This window comes from Spodoptera frugiperda, chromosome 23, assembly GCF_023101765.2.
Source record: "Spodoptera frugiperda isolate SF20-4 chromosome 23, AGI-APGP_CSIRO_Sfru_2.0, whole genome shotgun sequence".
In the NCBI taxonomy this organism is placed as follows: domain Eukaryota; kingdom Metazoa; phylum Arthropoda; class Insecta; order Lepidoptera; family Noctuidae; genus Spodoptera; species Spodoptera frugiperda.
Genome location: NC_064234.1, coordinates 2,089,723 through 2,108,205, shown reverse-complemented (window position 1 = coordinate 2,108,205; position 18,483 = coordinate 2,089,723). Strand labels below are relative to the sequence as shown.

The 18,483-nt window shown below is 35.2% G+C and overlaps 1 protein-coding gene across 5 annotated transcripts in view; it reads right to left on the bottom strand.

Moving 5' to 3' along the window:
* The window catches only part of LOC118266911 (protein outspread), a 266,463-nt gene that overhangs the window by 143,790 nt on the left and 104,190 nt on the right, over positions 1-18,483 (bottom strand). The gene's annotated exons all lie outside the window — the stretch shown is intronic.

The following is an 18,483-nucleotide window of genomic DNA, read 5'->3' as shown; positions in this document are numbered from 1 at the left end:
AGCAAATAGGTTTCGAAACGTAAGTATATCGCCTTTTTCTCACGACCTTTTTGCCGTTGTGCGCGAACTCGAGCTTGCTACACGTTTAATATACGGAAACTATTTGTTACAAAAGTCCAGAGCTAGGTATTAAAGTAGTCATTATCGCCCCGCCATTTGTTTCTGTCGATTAATTCTAAGACTTCCCTAGGGAGCTCAGCAAAACATGTAAACACGCCAGCTATGAAAAAGCTATACCTTCTAAGTAGGTAGTTTTTCTACTTTTGTTTGTTTATCTACCACAGTGGTTTCTATTTAACAGGTTAGATTGTACAGTAGCTATACTATAGGTTAGTTAACTGATCACCCTTTTCAGTTCCATCTCCTAATTTCATTCAGAAACATTTAGGTAAGACCGTTTACGTCATAAAATCCAGTAAAAAATAAATATTACGTAACAAAACAAACAACGAAATTACACATTATTACCGTTAATGTGAATGAAAAACAAAAACAAAAATAATTCTCTTTTATTTACAAGACCATTCATCATTTAGTTCTAAAAGAAATCTTATTTGTCAGTAAACTAAATAAAATTCAGACAAAAAACCTTTTTTTATTTGCTTGAAAGAAATAAGTAAACATAAACGGTTTTTTGAATTTAAAGGAGCTCAGAATATTAGTTGGTCAAACAAGGCGTTAATGTGTTATTTCAATATTTGGTGCTACGGTACCCGGGTTCAAATCCTGGCTGATGACTTAATGATATGTATAATGAAGTGTAATATCTCATTTTTTATGTGATGAGTAAGAATAAGATTAGTTTCGTTATGATTTATAGAAATTGAGATTCTGAATATCTTAATATCGATTTTGAGGGACAAATAATTATTAGGTCCATTACAATTATCAATATAAACACAAATTGGGTGGGTTGAAAAGTATTTAAAGAAAGTTACGTTAGGTATTTTTTTACTTATGTGACTTAATCTAAATTTAGTAATAGACTAACCACTTGTCTGTCAGTATATAAGACACAATAGAAAACACATTGTGGCTCGCATAGATCTGCGTTTGTACCACGGGTTAACTAATACTGTTAAAATCTAAAAATACACATTTATATAATTTAAATTAAAAATTAAAACCACTGAACGTCATAAAGTCATAACTATTACAATAAAAATACCTTTTCAATTACACGGGACGGTGCTGACATTCCTTAGGAAATATTTTCAGTCAGGTTTAAGTGTTTTGCTAGATATTAAGCTTTAATAACTAGTTAGGGAGACTGGCGGAACGCGGAATACAAACTGACATACAGACTGGGAGTATGGCTATCAAAATATATAGCTAGCTAGCACATCTTATCTTACTAATATTATAAAATGCGAAAGTTTGTGATTGTGTATATGTTTGTTACTCAATCACGTCAAACAGCTGAAGGGATCGGGATGAAATTTGGAACAGGCGTAGATTATGTTCTGGAATAACACATAGAATACTTTTTATCCCACAAAAACGCGGGCGAAGCCGCTGGCAGAAGCTAGTACGTGTATAATTAAAATTTTTATTAGTTGAAAATGAAATAAGTTGAGAAAAAAGGTATAGGATTTTGACATCAGAAGACAATTTTAATCGAAACTAATTGTAAACTAGATTAAAACAAAATACCATCAAACACATTATTTGTAATCGGTTCTACATTAATTTCAACGCTCACTCAAGTACAGTCAACCAATCATCAGTAGAACCACTAAAACTAACAAATATGACCCTTTTTACAACGGAATAAAGGTTCTATCATAGTCAACATGTTATTATAGCCTCCATATTTTAACGGCGGCATACCTCAGAGGGCCTCAGTACCAACATTTCGATTAAAACGTAAAAATTAACAGCAATTAGTGAGGTAGACGCCCTTCGATTTGTAAATAACCATTAAAGAGGATATAAAAGTTTTAAGACGCCGATAATGCAATAAAATGTTATAAAATATAACTTCAGAGCTAACAGCAGTTCAATGTGAAATTCAATTAAAGTTCGTGCTTCGATTTGTTTGGATACAAAGAATCTACAGAAGAATCCGTTTATTATGACTCCGCCTATATTGACCAACCGGTTATTATAACGTAATTGCATGACGAAGTTTGGTTTTCATATAAAATTCTTTATAAAAAAGTCGGATATAATGACTTCCCTTACAGTGACATGCCGCTTTATATGACCCATTTTTAATAAATTATGTCCGGTTATAATGACCGCCACGATTCTTTACCTTCAATAATGTTCGTTAATTCCCGACGACGTTCGGCACGTGCCTAGTTTTTGTTTTGAATCTCAGTGAGTAATTGACAGTTGAAGGTTACGCATTGTTTTTTCGTTTGTTATTGTGGAAAAAATGTCATCTCAACGTCGCAAAGCATTTACAATTGAGGAGAAAGGTGCAATAATCTGCAGATTAGAAAATGGAGAATCTAACTCATGTCTCGCGAAGGAATTTGGCGTTGGTCATTCGACAATTTCAATGATTTTTAAAAACAAGAACCGCATCAAGCAATCTTTTATCGTGCAATTTTGATTTTGATTTAATATGGTCTTACACATATGCAAATATACTATGTTTCTGTATTAAAATACTTAATACATACATATTTACATAAAAAAGATTTTCATTTATACATAACGCTTTGTATGACGTCCGCTTATTATGACGTGTTTGTCAATTCCTTTCGATGTCATTATAAACGGACTCTACTGTAATTTAAAAGGCGATTCCGTGAAAGGATATAGGTAACAAAGACTTTTTTCTCAATACAATTTTCACAATAGCCAGTGTGCAACTAAAGTACGTAGAAAAACAAACAACCGTAAACATTCTTGAACGACTCCCACGCATCCGCCAATGAATTTCCACCGACCCATCCATTTTTCTCAAAGCTCGAGACAAAGGAGGTAAACGCATCCATTTCCTTTAAATATAAAACTAGTATGGTATTGTACCACAACATTACCGCGGTTGAGCATTCCTGAGCATCGGACGACACCAATTAACTGGGGGCGTGTCGCCGGCGCACTAAACCCGCGCCGATTTAGTGTTATGTGCGCAAACGCAGCCGTGCGCCGTTGCGCGCACCTGACATACGGCTGGGAAAGTTCGCGAATAGGGAATCGGAATACGAAGTATAAGGAAGTACAGTTAGACTAATCGTAGGGATTACTATTTATGGTAATATGGACGTCAGTAGTTGTTAAGTCTTTTGAATGCAAAGTTGTACATGTTGTAATAGCCGGTTAAGTGTTTTGCAATAAACAAAAGTACATTACGGTTGCTTTTGATATTAAATATTCTTGGTTCGCATTCACACTCCTGAATATTTTACACGTAATAAAATATGTACAAGACAATCGTCGACATTGTCTTCACAATAAACCGTTAATCACTTTATTATCGAACACTCGAATGTTATATTCGATAATGTTATCATTAGCATTAAATTTATTAAATAAATTGGCAATAACGCATAATAAAACATAGCTTCTGTTTTTCCCCGATCGTTTTCTCAGAAGAATACTTATACCTTTACCTACACTTTATTCTAATATTTTATTAGAGCTTATTGCTAAAAACATTAACTTATGCAAAACATTGGCTTTTACATATATTTTAGGCATATAAATAGATACAAAATCTATAGAACATTACTTAGTTCAAGTGAATTCGATCCACAGCAAGACGACCAAAACTGTTCATAGTGTGCAGTATCCTTAGTACGACTTTGCTTTACATTTAACGAGATCGAAACGAGAGGACATCCTGCGCTCCGATTGGTTTGTTCATTCGCGCCAGCTAATCACAGCACCGATATAATCTGAGCAGAATATTTTATACGGCGTAGAACAGTAAACAAGCGCTCAGATCACCTGATGGTAAGCAGTCCATGGACACCTGAAACACCAGATGGAGTTACAAGCTCTAACCAAAGTTTTTATAAAGTTGGTTGTCTGTCCAAGGTAGCCGTGTGTCAACCAGTACTCCATTTCTTCGTGGTAATTGAGGGTGGGTCCAGTCGCTTCCTGGTTTCTCCCATAATGGGTTCGGGACCAGTCCGGTTGTGGGATAAAAAAAATTAAATTAGCATTACATCGCATGTTGTTCTCATATGTAGAGTATTGATGGAAATCATTTCTTGTCCACTTTTTGTTGGGAGGGTGTGCCCTGTGTGTGTGTGTGTGGGAAGATGTTTGTTTGTTTACTTGTTTTGTTTTTTTGTGATGGTTTTAATTAATGATGTTATTGTGTAATGGTCAAACTATGGTTCATGTTCTAGACACATTATCTACAATGTGAGATTTTAAATTTTCTTTCTAAATTGTCCGGAGGTTAAAAGACTAATCTTGCATTCATTTTTCGGACAGCAGAGAGCTATCCTATTGCCGTCCTACGGTAAGGTTCACTGATGACACACTGACAGACTATTATTTATTTCTTTATTTATTGGAATTTCAAAAATATCGATTTATGGTTTAATTGGAATAAATGATTTGACTTTGTACTATACAGAATTCACCTACACATAAATAAATAATTGTTAATCTTAAATTAATTAAAAAGTAACTCGCAAAAAATATCATATAAAAGAATATTTATAATCATTGAATTCGCACGATTGCTATCAATCACGGATTTTGGCGCCGTGTTATCACTGAATTAATCACATTAAACAAATATTTTATCTGTTATCTAATCAGCTGCATGGACTAATGAAACAAGCGTGACCGTATGTCGGAAATATATTTACATTCGATAATTACGTTCGAGTGTTATATTTTTTCTCATATATCAAATTGAATGGACAAATCGGAACATGACTGCAGTTTGTTTTTGGTCAAAGGGTTGTTGCTTGTAGGTTTGTTGTGTATTTTATTAATTTATAACTTCTCATAAAGCGGATACTTTGTTGATTTTGTGGTTGCAAATGGGATTGCAAATAGTTTCTTGGATTCAATTTTCGAGTCAGGTAAGGCAAATTTGCAAGGTCTTTAACTTTAATCAGATTATTCAACTTTAATTCTTCACTATCCGTATCCTTAGTATGAGTTTGCTTTACGTTGTACGAAATCGAAACGCGTTCGGCGCTCTGATTGATTGGTTCATACGCGTCGGCCAATCAGAGCTTTGATTTAATTATGTCTGTACTCTGTAGAGTACAGACATTCTCACTAAATATCTTATTTTTCTGGTGATTTCTTACATGATCCATCTCACTCTCTCTTGACATAAATAGTCTAATAGAAATGTCAATCCCATACATTGACTTTTCAATTACCTCTTTTCGCTAATTTTGAGCTAACTAAGAGCTGATTACACATAATACAAACTCCTCAGAATGTCATGACAACCAACTACACTCATATAAACAGCTAGAATCTAAAATTGCAGTGTAATACATATAGTTTAGTCTGTCTGTCTGTTGGCGGCGTGCGGTTGGCGCTTCCGCATTGCGCCGGCGCAGCACGCATAGACAACAATTTTGTTTGTATTACCGTCCCTATACATAATATGTAGTTGTTTCAGTCTGTCTATTGTACTGTTCTTAGTAATTTGATGTCGGAGGGTTTGATGTTGATGTTTGATGTGAAAAATGCTTTTCTGTTTGTCTGTCTGTGTTAGAGATTTAGTTATTACATTACATATTCCTAGACTCAGTATTCCTCCGGAGCTGCGGAATACCTAGCGGGTTTACCGGGGCTCCGGTTCGAAAAGCAGGAGAAGGAACGGGGTGGTTTTTAGTCAGTAAGAGTCTGACACTCCCTCTCGCCTCGCCCAAGGCGAGAAAAGTCATTGGATGATTTTCACCCTCAAAAAAAAAAAAAAACTCGGTATTCTATGAAGGGTTAATATAGACAAAGATTGTTTATCTCTTTTTTATTGTTGTGCAAGATTCATCTCTTTTTGGTATAAGCCGGTAAACGAGCTGACGGATCACCTGTTGGTAAGCAATCGCTGTCGCCCATGGACACCCGAAACACCAGAGGCATTATATTATGGTGTGATGGTTTTTAATACTAATAGTGTATAACAGAATAGAGACTGAATAAATTCTTCGAAGCTAGACTCTTCGGTTTTGATTATAACTTAACAAAGATGACTGTACAAGGACATGTACCTATGCTTGTTTTGTCAACTGGATCTAACAATGACAGCGAATGATCAAGTGTTTTGAAAACACAATCAAATATAATTTACATTTGCATTAGCAAATCTATTATTTTGTAAACGTTTCAAATTGATTACAAAACACTTCACAGTTTCTAACTCCGAAACAAACATAATTCAAGCCTAATTTGAGTTCTCTAAACATTACAAGCATTGACCAATCAAAGGGAATTTCATCAATGTAAACAAAAATTTTATCCAATCAATAGAAAGCTGTTAATTTGCATCGCAAAAAGGTGAAACTGCGCCCGCGCACCCGTTCTACTCTGATAACGCGTCACGGCGCGCGCGCAGCTTTTGTAACTAATATCACATGTCCCACTGTTTTCTAATAACTACTTGTGTTCTTGGATTGCATGTTTGACTTTTGTTTGTTTTGTTTTGATTGCAAACAAAACTCGTTTACACTTTTAAATCTTCTTTTTATATTTTAATGTTCAGACATCGCAACTGCTGAATGCTGCGATTAGATCATAGAGCTCTATGTCTCAGTAAATGTTTTTTCAAATGTTTTCTACCAAGAAAATCCTGGATATGTCCAAACCATCCTCTGCTTAGTAGGAAGACAGTAATTTACATGTAAGAAAACAATTTGGCAACAAAATAAAAATGTCTTAAAGGCAGTCTGGCGGTAAACCGTCAACACCAAGGGCATCACGATTGTACAGCGGCATACAAACAAACTCTTAGAACTCCAAAATAAAAATCCTTCACAGAAATATAGGTAGCTTATCAAGTGTTGCATCAGGAACATTCGCTGGCCACAGCATCCAGTGGTCTCACTAATGCTCGCATTATTTATGCATTAAAGGATAACATTAAAACCACATCAGCTGCCGACGACCCTTCGTTGCTACTCGTTTTGTAACGGCCTGTATACGTATACAGCGGTTACGGACCTGTTTCTTACTTATAAAGTATCAAGATTTTAAAAGACAAGATCTGGTAAGGATTTGCGCGTGTATAGTGATAAGCTTAGTCTTATTAGATGAGATTCATAATTTGTCAAAAATGGCTTTTTTTTAGAGGGGTGAAATCATCCAATATCTTTTCCCGCTTTGGTCGAGGCAAAAGGGAGTGTCAGACTCTACTGACTAAAAACCACCCCGTTCTAACTCCTGCTTTTCGAGCCCGAACCCCAGTAAACCCGCGAGGTAGTCCGCAGTTTCTGAATAATCACCTATGACTATGATTCAAATGATCGTGGCGTAACCAGTAATGCTTAAAAAGCAAGTCTTCAGTTAAAATGGATTGATATCGAGTGATAATTAAACTAATGAATTATACTGACAAAAAACACCTATACAAGTATTTGCACATAGGATATAATGTATATTAACGATTCTAATTCTAAATCATAACATAATTTCACTCTATCAAAGAGAAAACCAATTTCAAAGATACACAGAATATGAAAATAAGATCTTAATTAGTCCTCGAAGCAATCTAAGTAAGCTTGCGAAGGAATGCAGTACAAACACAATCGTACTTAGATCAACTTGATACGTATTAAGTTAGCTGGAGAAAGCTAAGCTCTAATTAAGTAATGATTTTGCGACAGAGGCGCGAATAGGCAGGATTTATAGGGGAATGAAATGTTAATATATTGATCTTTGATTGTGAACTTTAATGCAAATAATATCAAGGTTGGTTTTTGATAAAGTAGATTGATTTAAGTTTTTAAACTGACATGGTCACTAACACTATTATTAGAACTTATTACGGGATATTTACCGTTAATCCGTGATCATGGCGCTTGCAACAGTGCCGAAATATCGGAAACTCGCCAAATTAAATAAACATGGTAAATATCCCGTAATAAGTTCTAATAAAAGTAGATTGATTGTCTGATAGAAGGAGTAGTCCCAAGTTGAAAATGAGCTTGGATTCCATAAGATCACCGAGTAGCATAAAGGAGCTAAAACTGGATAAGCTTTTAATAAATATATTCCTTCTGTAAATAACAAGCACTAGCTTAAGAAGAAAATGTCGCCATTTCAATAGTCTTTTCTGCTTCCTACAATAATCTATGACAAAACCACGGTTTTGTGATTCGGGTCATAAATGCCAGTATAACCGCAATATCGAGAAATACTATCGGTTATCGATTTCTAAGTTATTAGCCTTCGGTGACTCGGTTAATTTATAACTAAAGGTTACACTGATCAATGGTTTAGGGTTTAGGACATGCTTAAGACCTAAGACCAGCCTAAGACTAGGTTATAAAGTATTCACTCCTAACCAAATTGATTTGATTCTGATCACCCTCTCCAAAGGTCATTGGTTAGTTAAATGTGATGTATCGTCAGTAAAACTGTTGAGCAAAGGACAGTTCTGTAGTTTTATGGGTGCCATAAATATTTAGAAGACGTTAGATGTAATTTTCTTCCTTATACGTTATTCAATGCCCAATGGGTATGCAGTTAGGTAAAGGTTTTTATCGTTTTATTGATTCTACTAATTCTAGCTATATTTAATGATATGATGGCAGGTGTATTTAATTCCCTTTTTGGCATTATTACAATTGATGTTATGCATATGAATTCTCTGCCGTAAATATAGAAACAAGAAAGATAAGTAATCACTTCAATTATTTGAAATGCAAACTATTAACAACAAGACTCAGAAAATATTTACGTCCTTATTATTATAAGATACATCAAAATATACGCATTTAATCTACATACAAGTTTTTTCATCCATTACAACTAAGCTACAACTATACCAAGAAAAACCAAGGAAATCAAGTACAAAAAACAAAAACCAAACATAGGTAGTACCTAAGCGAGAAACTCCTAACAGGCAACAGTTTCCTGACCAACCTATACCATGTTTTTAAATAAATAAATACGTAATTTACAAGGTGTAGTCATCACTAGCACCGCATAAAAGATTGGCGCGACCTGATATCGGAGTGGCTGTGACCAGTTAGTTAAACCTGGATCAGGTACTAACCTGTCAAGTTTCCCATAAATAAATAGTAGATCGATACAAATTATACTGGCATGGTTGCTTCATAACGCCCGACGAGATAACGTGATGTTAAGATGGTGGTAAGCTAAAGCGAAGCTGGAAAGAGGCGATAAATATCTTATTTGTACATTATTTATATTTAAGAGAATATTGATGTTAGAAATAGCGTTTATTATGTTTAATTAAAATATCCATAATGCTCCAAATATTAGCATTTTAAACGAATATAAGTATCAAAATGACTATAAGTATTTAGAGAACAGAGAGTAAAGTTCCCTAAGAAAAGGAGGATCCTCCGACCAGGCGAGGCGATCATGCCTAGAGGGCTTTCTGTCCAACTGTTGTTCGTTGGGATTTTCTATCCATGTTTATTCGCATGTAAACTTCATATGTGCGATGTAAAATTTATGACGTCATCCGTTGATTTGTTCGTCGATCGTCTATGTGGGACTTCTGTCATCTGTCACTTGTCATGTGTCGCCACAAGTAACTCATTATTTTCGTCTTGTCAGCAGATTTTGAAAACCGCAACCCTAAGCGTTATAGACAATTATGTATCTGAAACCATAACAGTGAAGGATTAAGGGATTTAACAGATTTGTCTAGGGATTAAGGATCAGAGGTGTCGTAGTCCGACTTCATTTCACACGTGGCTGGATTAAAGACTTGCTTCAATAAATCTAATTGTCCAATTACTGAGCAAAGTGTCACCTTTGCGATCTGTGAAGCGTTAGAAGTAATTAATATTAGGATAATATAGTTTAGTCTGTTTTATATCTCTAATTCTATACAACATTAACTGTTTTATGGCTTACGTAACTGTTAGAAGAGGTAACTCAACTAATTTCGAACCACGCTAGGGATTCATAGTCATGAGCAAAATTGCGCGACACACGTCGCAGCGAGATGGCACAAAACTACACTTTTACACATCAAACCAAATTTAACACGTTAAACGCCAAGAGGATCACCGAAGATTAGCTTTCAATAATTTTCTATTGGCAGTCAAAAGCTTAAATATAATATTATAGCGTGTCTTATACTACATAAAGTACATTATAGCTCTATGTAGCGAACACACCACTCCCTAGTTGCCCAATGGTTGTATGTACCTCGAAAATAAGCACATTTTAATATCATAACCTCAGTCGTGACTCGTGCAATCCTTCGCTCCGTCTCTCTCATAAGTTTGAGAGTAGAAAAGGACAACAGTCTCAATATTTTAGATATCTTATTTAGGAGTTGTAGTCCTTGTGTTAAAGATAATTATTGATGGGAACATAGTTTATTTGTACTTAAACAAAACTCCAATCATTATATTTGCACTTCTAGAATTGACAATCATGTAAATATGTTTCATTCGCTTTTTGATAATGTGGTTTATTATTTCAGATCATAAATAGGATTCCTTCTTCTTTTAAGTCTTACTAAGTCTCAATCTGAATAAAGTGGTCACAATCCTTCGTTGGAATATGTGTACCCTTAGCATGAGTTTGCTTTACGTTGAACAAAAACGAATCGAGGCGCTCTAATTGGTTGGTTCATTCGCGCCGGTCAATCAGAATGCCGAAGTCGCTCTCGTTTCGTTTTCGTTCAGTATAAAGCAAACTCGTACTAAGGGTACAGATTCTTTTATCCCAGTCAAGAAGTTGATACCCTGTTCTATAATCATCAGAATCAGGTTTCTTTTCCCAAAGAGGTTACGTTTCATCCTACTTCCTAAAATAGCTTTACAAAAGATCATCCACCGATTCAAGGTCAGGTTCGATTGCCGGGCAGCAAATATTTGTGTGACCCACAGATATTTGTTCCGCGATCACGTGTGGGTGTTTGTGTACAGACAAACAGACAGACTGAAGTATTTTTTCAAGTGTTATTGTAAAACAACTTTATATTAAGGTACAAAGAGTGAGACTGCATAAAAGGAATTCATGATAGTTTTTTTTCAACCTTGGAAAGGAGTTTGTGGACCTCATTTTTTTACATTGTGAGTTTAGCTTGTATTCTGGTTTTCTATGAGCGTATTTATAAACATCGAAAGCGAAATGTAATAGAAAATATGTTACTAGGTTTCTGGTTTTAGGACTCAGAAGTTGACCTAAAATAAACACTCTAAGTTCCGTTCTTCGAGGTATAAACACGGTTGAAAAAGCGGGCAATGCAGTCTTAACAGCCGATACGTTGCCATCACTTCACGTGATTCGTATAGTAGTTTGCTGGCCTATCCCATTAAAAACCCGAAGCTGCGGACTGCTTAGCGGGTTACCGGGGCTCCGGCTCAAAAAGCAGGAGCAGGAACGGGGTGGTTTTTAGTTAGTAAGAGTCTGATACTCCCTCTCGTTTCACCCAAGGCGGGAGAAGTCATAGTATGATCAAGGCCCAAATCCCTTAAAAAAATTTAGAGGCAACACAGAAAACTAAACTCAGTTAGCATGACTATAATAATTTAGCTTTAGCATAAATATCTACAGTCTAGAAATATTAAAACTTAACCATCCAATACACCCACCATTAAATAAATTCTAATCAGAACCATATCTCACTAAAGCTAAAAACAAAATAAAACATGAAATGGTTTGATTGACCGGCGTTACAACATGGCTGACCGATACATCTTGCTTACACAATAATAAATAATAAAAACAATAGATTATATCGATGCTGTATAGCACAATGCGTTTATTGTGCGATTATGTAGGTACTGTATTAAGAAATAACTTGTAATAGATTAAAGATTAACTTTTATAATAAAATTATGATAGTTTTCTTTAATAATGTGAAAACAGCACTTATATTTATGGTCAAAAGGGTAAAGACACGATTTCGATATGACTTAACACCATGTCTGTTAGTTCCTGAATAAAGACAGGAAGGCAAAGGTTATGTTACCATTCCCTATAAAATAAAGAGTGATTGTCATACACCAAGAACGATACCATTGCCTTTTTTAAGGGGGGAAAGTTATCCAATGACTTCTCCCGCGAAGCGAGGAGACGAAGTATCAGACTCTTACTGACTAAAAACCACCCCGTTCATATTCCTGCTTTTCGAGCCGGAGCCTTGGTAAACCCGCTAGGTAGTCCGCAGCTCCGAATCAGGCATCAGCCCTACTGGGTGATTTTAATGGACCTGCATTATCCACTTTATTACACAAAACAATAAAACACATTATCGTATAAACTCGTTCTCTTATCAACAATAATCTCCGTAAACAACGTTTTTAACTTTAAAATATGACGTTTTAATTAGCATAGCGTCAAAAAATCCACTTCTAACTTTATATTTTTTATCTGTCAACCACTTAACAGGCTGGAAACTGTCGGATGCGGTGTGCGGCCATTTTTATAAAGAAAAATAAACAGTAATAAAGTAGAAACTGGCTGTTGATTACTTTATCTTTGAAAAAGGAATAAAATCTTTGGTATATGGGATTAAATTATCCAAATACTGAATAATGACGATGTATTTTTAATATTAAACATAGTATATTGAACAAAACTGAAGTGTTTGAGGCAAAAGATAAGGTAAGGTAAGGTGAAAAGATTTTATTATATTTTAGTAGATCTGTTCCACTTAAGTTGATCATCATTCATTATCATCACCTGCCTATAAGTGTCCACTGCTGACCAAAGGCCTCTTGACACACATATAAGTTTGCGCATTAATCGCCACGCTTGCTCAATACGAGTTGGCATTTAAAACCTACAATTAGAAAATATAAGCCCAGGTTACCTCACGATGTTTTCCTTCACCGTTTGTCAGTGATGTCTAAAAATCTTATAAAGAACATACTTATAACACGGAAAAGTCACATTGGTAGTTGCAGTAATAGATACTGTTCTGACTACATAAGAAACCACGTTTCACAAAGGAACAACTAACTTTACTAAGATAAATAATCTACACAATTGTTTTTTTACTTCACCCTTGACTTCCAAAAGCACTTTTAGTTTTAGTCTATTTAAAGTACACAGACATGTACATTCAAAGATGTAACTCCAGATAAGCCCATCGCAGCCTTCACCCGCCTAACCTCTGCCTCACCTTTTGTGCACATGCGTGATGATACACACTACACAGTCTACAATAATGACTAGCACCTTTGTACCTATGTTGTTATTAACTACGATTCAAAAACAACTAAATTACTATAAAAACTAACACGCAATAACGGAAGTGGCGATTAAAAATCACTTACAAACAAACAGACGGACAGATATAATGGAAAAATTCGTCTCGGACTGATGTAATCTACTTTGGCTACTGTTAACAAATAAATATTTGAACGTTTTTGATTCCCGGCTCCGGTGTGTTTCTGTTGTGTGTCATAGTAGAAGTTGCGGATTGCGGTTGCTTAAAGATATATATCGGGGCTCCGGCTCGAAAAGCAGGATTAGGATCGGATTGGTTTTTAGTCAGTGAGAGTCTGAGTTTCGCCTCGCCCAAAGCCGGAGAAGTCATTCGATGATATTCCCCCGCAAAAAGAAGGTTGGATTCTGGTGTTCAATTATAATCCGTTTCATTGTTTTTTTATTTGGTTTATTGAAAGATATTAAAATATCTATATTATTATTTCGACACCAGCAATGTATACTACGCTAACTCAAAAAGCGTACTTTACAGTAGAGGCGTTTAAAGGGAAAAACGTGATAACTTTTACATTAATTAAGATACTTTTTTGAAATTTGGTATGCTTAAATTTATTTCATTTATTCATTGTAATATCTCATATTTATATTTCCTTACTTATTTCTATTTTTTGATTTAGCGCAAGTTAGCCGTATATAAACGTAATTCATCAAAAAAATGTTACATCTTATACACGTCTAACTTATGTTAGCGTAGTGTAGTACGGGAGGTCGTAGTGCATGATCAATCATCTGATGCATATTTCAATATTTTTATAAAGAACATGTACTTACTTACAAAAAGAATAGTCAACGTACCATTAATAAACTAATTAATACGTTAACACATAAGTATTTACTATGTAAAAGTCACTAAGTCGTTCATTTTACAAACGAACAAGTATACACACGAACGCACTAAACTACGCTAACTATGAGTTAGTGCAGTGTTGCACGGACTTTGACCAAAGTGATCCCCGCGCACACTCCGCTAATAATAGTTGGCGTAATATAAATCGAGTGATTTCAAAAAGTACCTTTACTTAGCGTTTTATAAGATTTGTAACTTTCTTATTTTTGCATATTTCTTCTCAATTTTTTTATGACGTATGTAAACCCACATTTTAAGCAACTTGGCATAAAAAAGTTTTTTCCAAATTTCGAGTTAGCGTAGTATAAATTGCTGGTGTCGATTTGAGGATTTATATCTAGTCAACCAACCGAAATAGAATAATGAAGCGCGTAATTCCTTATTCGTTTAATATTTAAGTAAATAATGGGATCCATTTAATGTTCCATATCACTGCACCACTAATAACCACTTCTACCCGCCTCTGCTTAATCCTTCCCAGAAAATAGCCGTGATATTAAAAACCAACTAAGTACCAAATAACCAAAAAGACTAACATAGAATGATACACCATTCATAATTCCCTTTTTTAAAGTCAAGAGGATTTTTCAATTTTATACTTCGATGCGTTTCTCACAAAGGTTTTAAAAGCGGTGAGGATGGAACAAAATTAATTTTCAATTATCTATTAAAGACTACTTCAAATAAGGAATGTTTTTTAAAAGAAAAAATAGAAATCCTGCTTGGTGGTAGAGAAATTATCTAGTTGGGCGTGTGAATTTGATTCCTAGTGGCACTGGAGATGAAGAGAGATGAAACACTACTTCTCAAAAGCTTTAGTTTCAAAGATAAGCAGTAATAGTTATTGAATGATTCCCAATCTTCCCAATCCCCGATTTCCCAACAACCCTTAAATACCTAACCTCCAAAAGGCCGGCAACGCATTTGCCCATAGGCGGCAGCTATTGCTTACCATCAAGTGATCCTTCTGCTCGTTCAGCGGCTTATACCATAAAAAAAACTTAAGCCTTCAAAATGTGTAGCTTAGGCTTTTTCACGAGTCATGTATGTCTAGTCTAGTCTAGTCTTTTCTATTTTTAATACACCTCTGCTGACCCAATTAGAGAATAACCGGCTCGAAGTTAAATAAAAATCCCATTATCACCATCGCATGCAAATCTAACTGATATCGGATGGTCATCAGCTAAAAGAACCGGTTGTGTCTTTTTGTGGGACCAAGTCGCTCATTATGATATGGACCGTAATGGTCTTTTAATTCAGTTTATCTTCATTAATTAATAAAACGCGATCAGTTTGTAACACCTGGTTGTTAATAATAATATCCTGTGAGTTTGTTTGTGTATGGTTAGCTTGGAAACTAGTAAAGAAAATGGCTAAGAAACTATAAGCGACTGAAATAAACTTAGTGCCGGCGAATATGAAGATACTAATACCTACTCGTATAGAGGGTCTTTTTGAAGAACAAACAAAACCAGTGATATTTTGTTTTGCTTGTTTTATTTTAAACAAACTGATCACACAATGATCATTTTTACATTGCACTGCTAACCAAAGACCATACTCCTTCATAATCGTTCACACCGAACCACAGACTGCCATTGCATCGAATAACAATTAAAAATATAATTATTAGGTAAGAACATATTCTTAATTTACAATATCCAATTATCTATATCAGTTTTTTGTTTTGAAGGGGCTTCGAGCAAAAACTTCCTAAGTATATCCCGTTCTATTTAAAATCATTTATTTGGACTTAGTATCACCTTAATTTGACCCTAGTCGTATGAGCACAGGTTATGCTCTTATTGGTCGACATTATACATAATTAACATTATTACTTTGACCTTGAAACGCTCAGAATGCAATCATGTAAATGATTGCCACGAATTATGTCATTCTAAACATCCTTATTTGGATTTTTCCTTGTGTTTTGTAGTACCGGTTGAGTTGGTTCTAGACGTCATCTAATTGGGTGTGATAAGCGTCAAAATGTCAAATGTTAAAAAGAAGTGATGAGTTCATACGTGATCATGGTGTTTGCAACAGTGCCGAAATATCGGAAAGTCATAGTCATAAATAAACATGGTCAATATCCCATCACAAGTTGAATGGTATTGTTAGTGACCATGTCAGTTTAAAAACGTATGTTAACAAGAATTACAAATCATCAACATTATCATCAAACTGTCCATAAGACCACTGCTATAGGCCTCTTCTACATAGGACACTATGCTATAATCTCCACGCTTTGTGTAAGGCGTAAGATCGCAGTATAAAAGGAAGGAAGAACTTGATGAAGGTTAAGAAATCAATCTCTAAGAAAAGCAATTTCCTAGAAAATTGCTATAAAATATAAAATATTACAAACGTCATTTCAGTTGAAGTAGTAAAATGTAATTGTCTCTGCATTTCCTAGTTTATTACAAAAATCGAGTAAAAATATCTTGGCGCTGCTTTCTATAGGCAGTCGTGCGTGCGATCTGCACTACTTGGCCACCACACTACAGAATTGTGGCAGAAGGCTAACAAAATATATTTGGGAGCTAGGGACTTGTCTTTGAACTTCCCCCAATGAAATATGATGGGAAGGATAGAACTTACTGCCGAAAATCTCAAAAGAAATTAAGATCCGTGCTTAGTAGTTGCATACTAATGAAATAAATTAAAAGCACAGTAATAAATACTTTGACACTTGAGATCAAAAATAATTAGAAAAATCGGTTAGCTAAGCTAAAAATTACCTTTTTGAGAGTCATGGCTAATTCTTATTTTAATTTTATATGCAATCTTTTTGTTTACCAGATGTATGAATATGATGGAAGCTAAAGAAGTATGACAGTATTGCACCCTAGTACAATGCCACTAATAGATTCTAACCACCATATGAGCAAAACATATGAGTATGCATAGCGTGTACCTTCTGTTTAAACTGAATATTGACAGTTGCGCTTGCGACGCTATCCCGCAATCGAAACGGCTAGAAAGTCACTTGACTACGGCTAAGACATGAATAATATCATTTTAAATACCCCACACTGACATTACAATGAAAATGATATCGTCGTGTGTAAATATTTTCGTTATTTCCTAACTATGAAAGCTTTAGGAGATGTCATTTTCTATTTCGAATGATTGACTAATATGGAGGTTGAATATTTACCCTTTTTTAATTGGCCAATGACTTCTCCTGTGAGGCGAGAGGGAGTGTCAGTCTCTTTAAAAACCACTGAGTCCAGACTGATTAGAAACCACCTCGTTCCTACTACTGCTTTTGGAGCCCCAGCCCCGAAACTCTTCAATGCGCTAAGCAATACGAACAAAAATCTCAAAATATAACATAAATCTCAATTTTATAAGCTCACAATAAAAATGTTCAAGTCTACATTGTATCTTCTCACCTCTTTTCCCCCACCATCCTTACAAAACTTTTTTCAAAAACTCAAATCGCATTAGACCCTAATCAAGTTTTGCGGAGCCATATTTATTGGTGTCATAAACACTATTATCCTTGGCCCGTGGCGGGTGGAGCAGTATAATATAGTATGTGGCATTTTTCAAATGTTTAGATTTTTTCTTTTATTCTGAAGATTCTTCAGAAAATTGTGAGGAAATATGATCATTTTTGAAGAGTATTTTGTAACATAATAACATCATACCACTATTAAAAACAAACTACATAAGACATTCAAATAAATCCAGTTTCCAATTTCAAATATTACTGGCCATTCCCAAAACTAAACGACCAATAAGCGTCCCGAATATTAGCTTTACTAAAATACGACTCATACGCATTCATTGTTGATTTTTTGGTCGTTTCGCTTAAGTCAGATACGAATGGCATCGCGGATAAGAACGCTGTGAAATATTATTATTATGCAAACAAAAAAGAGATCCCGAAACGAGAATTTAAAGATTACGATAACGTCCCGGCAGGGGGCTGAGTCTTGGCGCCAAATAATGTCAAAAAACATGGCGGATTTAAGTTGGCAGAAAATTATTAATCACGGCAGATTTGCGTTATCGTGTGAGTGAGACATGGGATGAATGATCAATATTCGGTTTTAGCACTCGCGCTAATGAAACGAGGTTGATAAGATGTCTTAATTATGGTATTAAGACATTAGTACACCCCGAGAATTGAATAAAACTACACACGTTTTTCACGTAACTGTTTGAGGAGGAACTCTACTTGCTTCAAGCCAAACTAGAGACTCATAATCATGAGCAGAATTCTGGCACACGACGTGGCGACTGTGACGCTCCTACTCATGAATATGGCTCGAAATTTGTCGGTTCCTTGTCAAACAGTTACG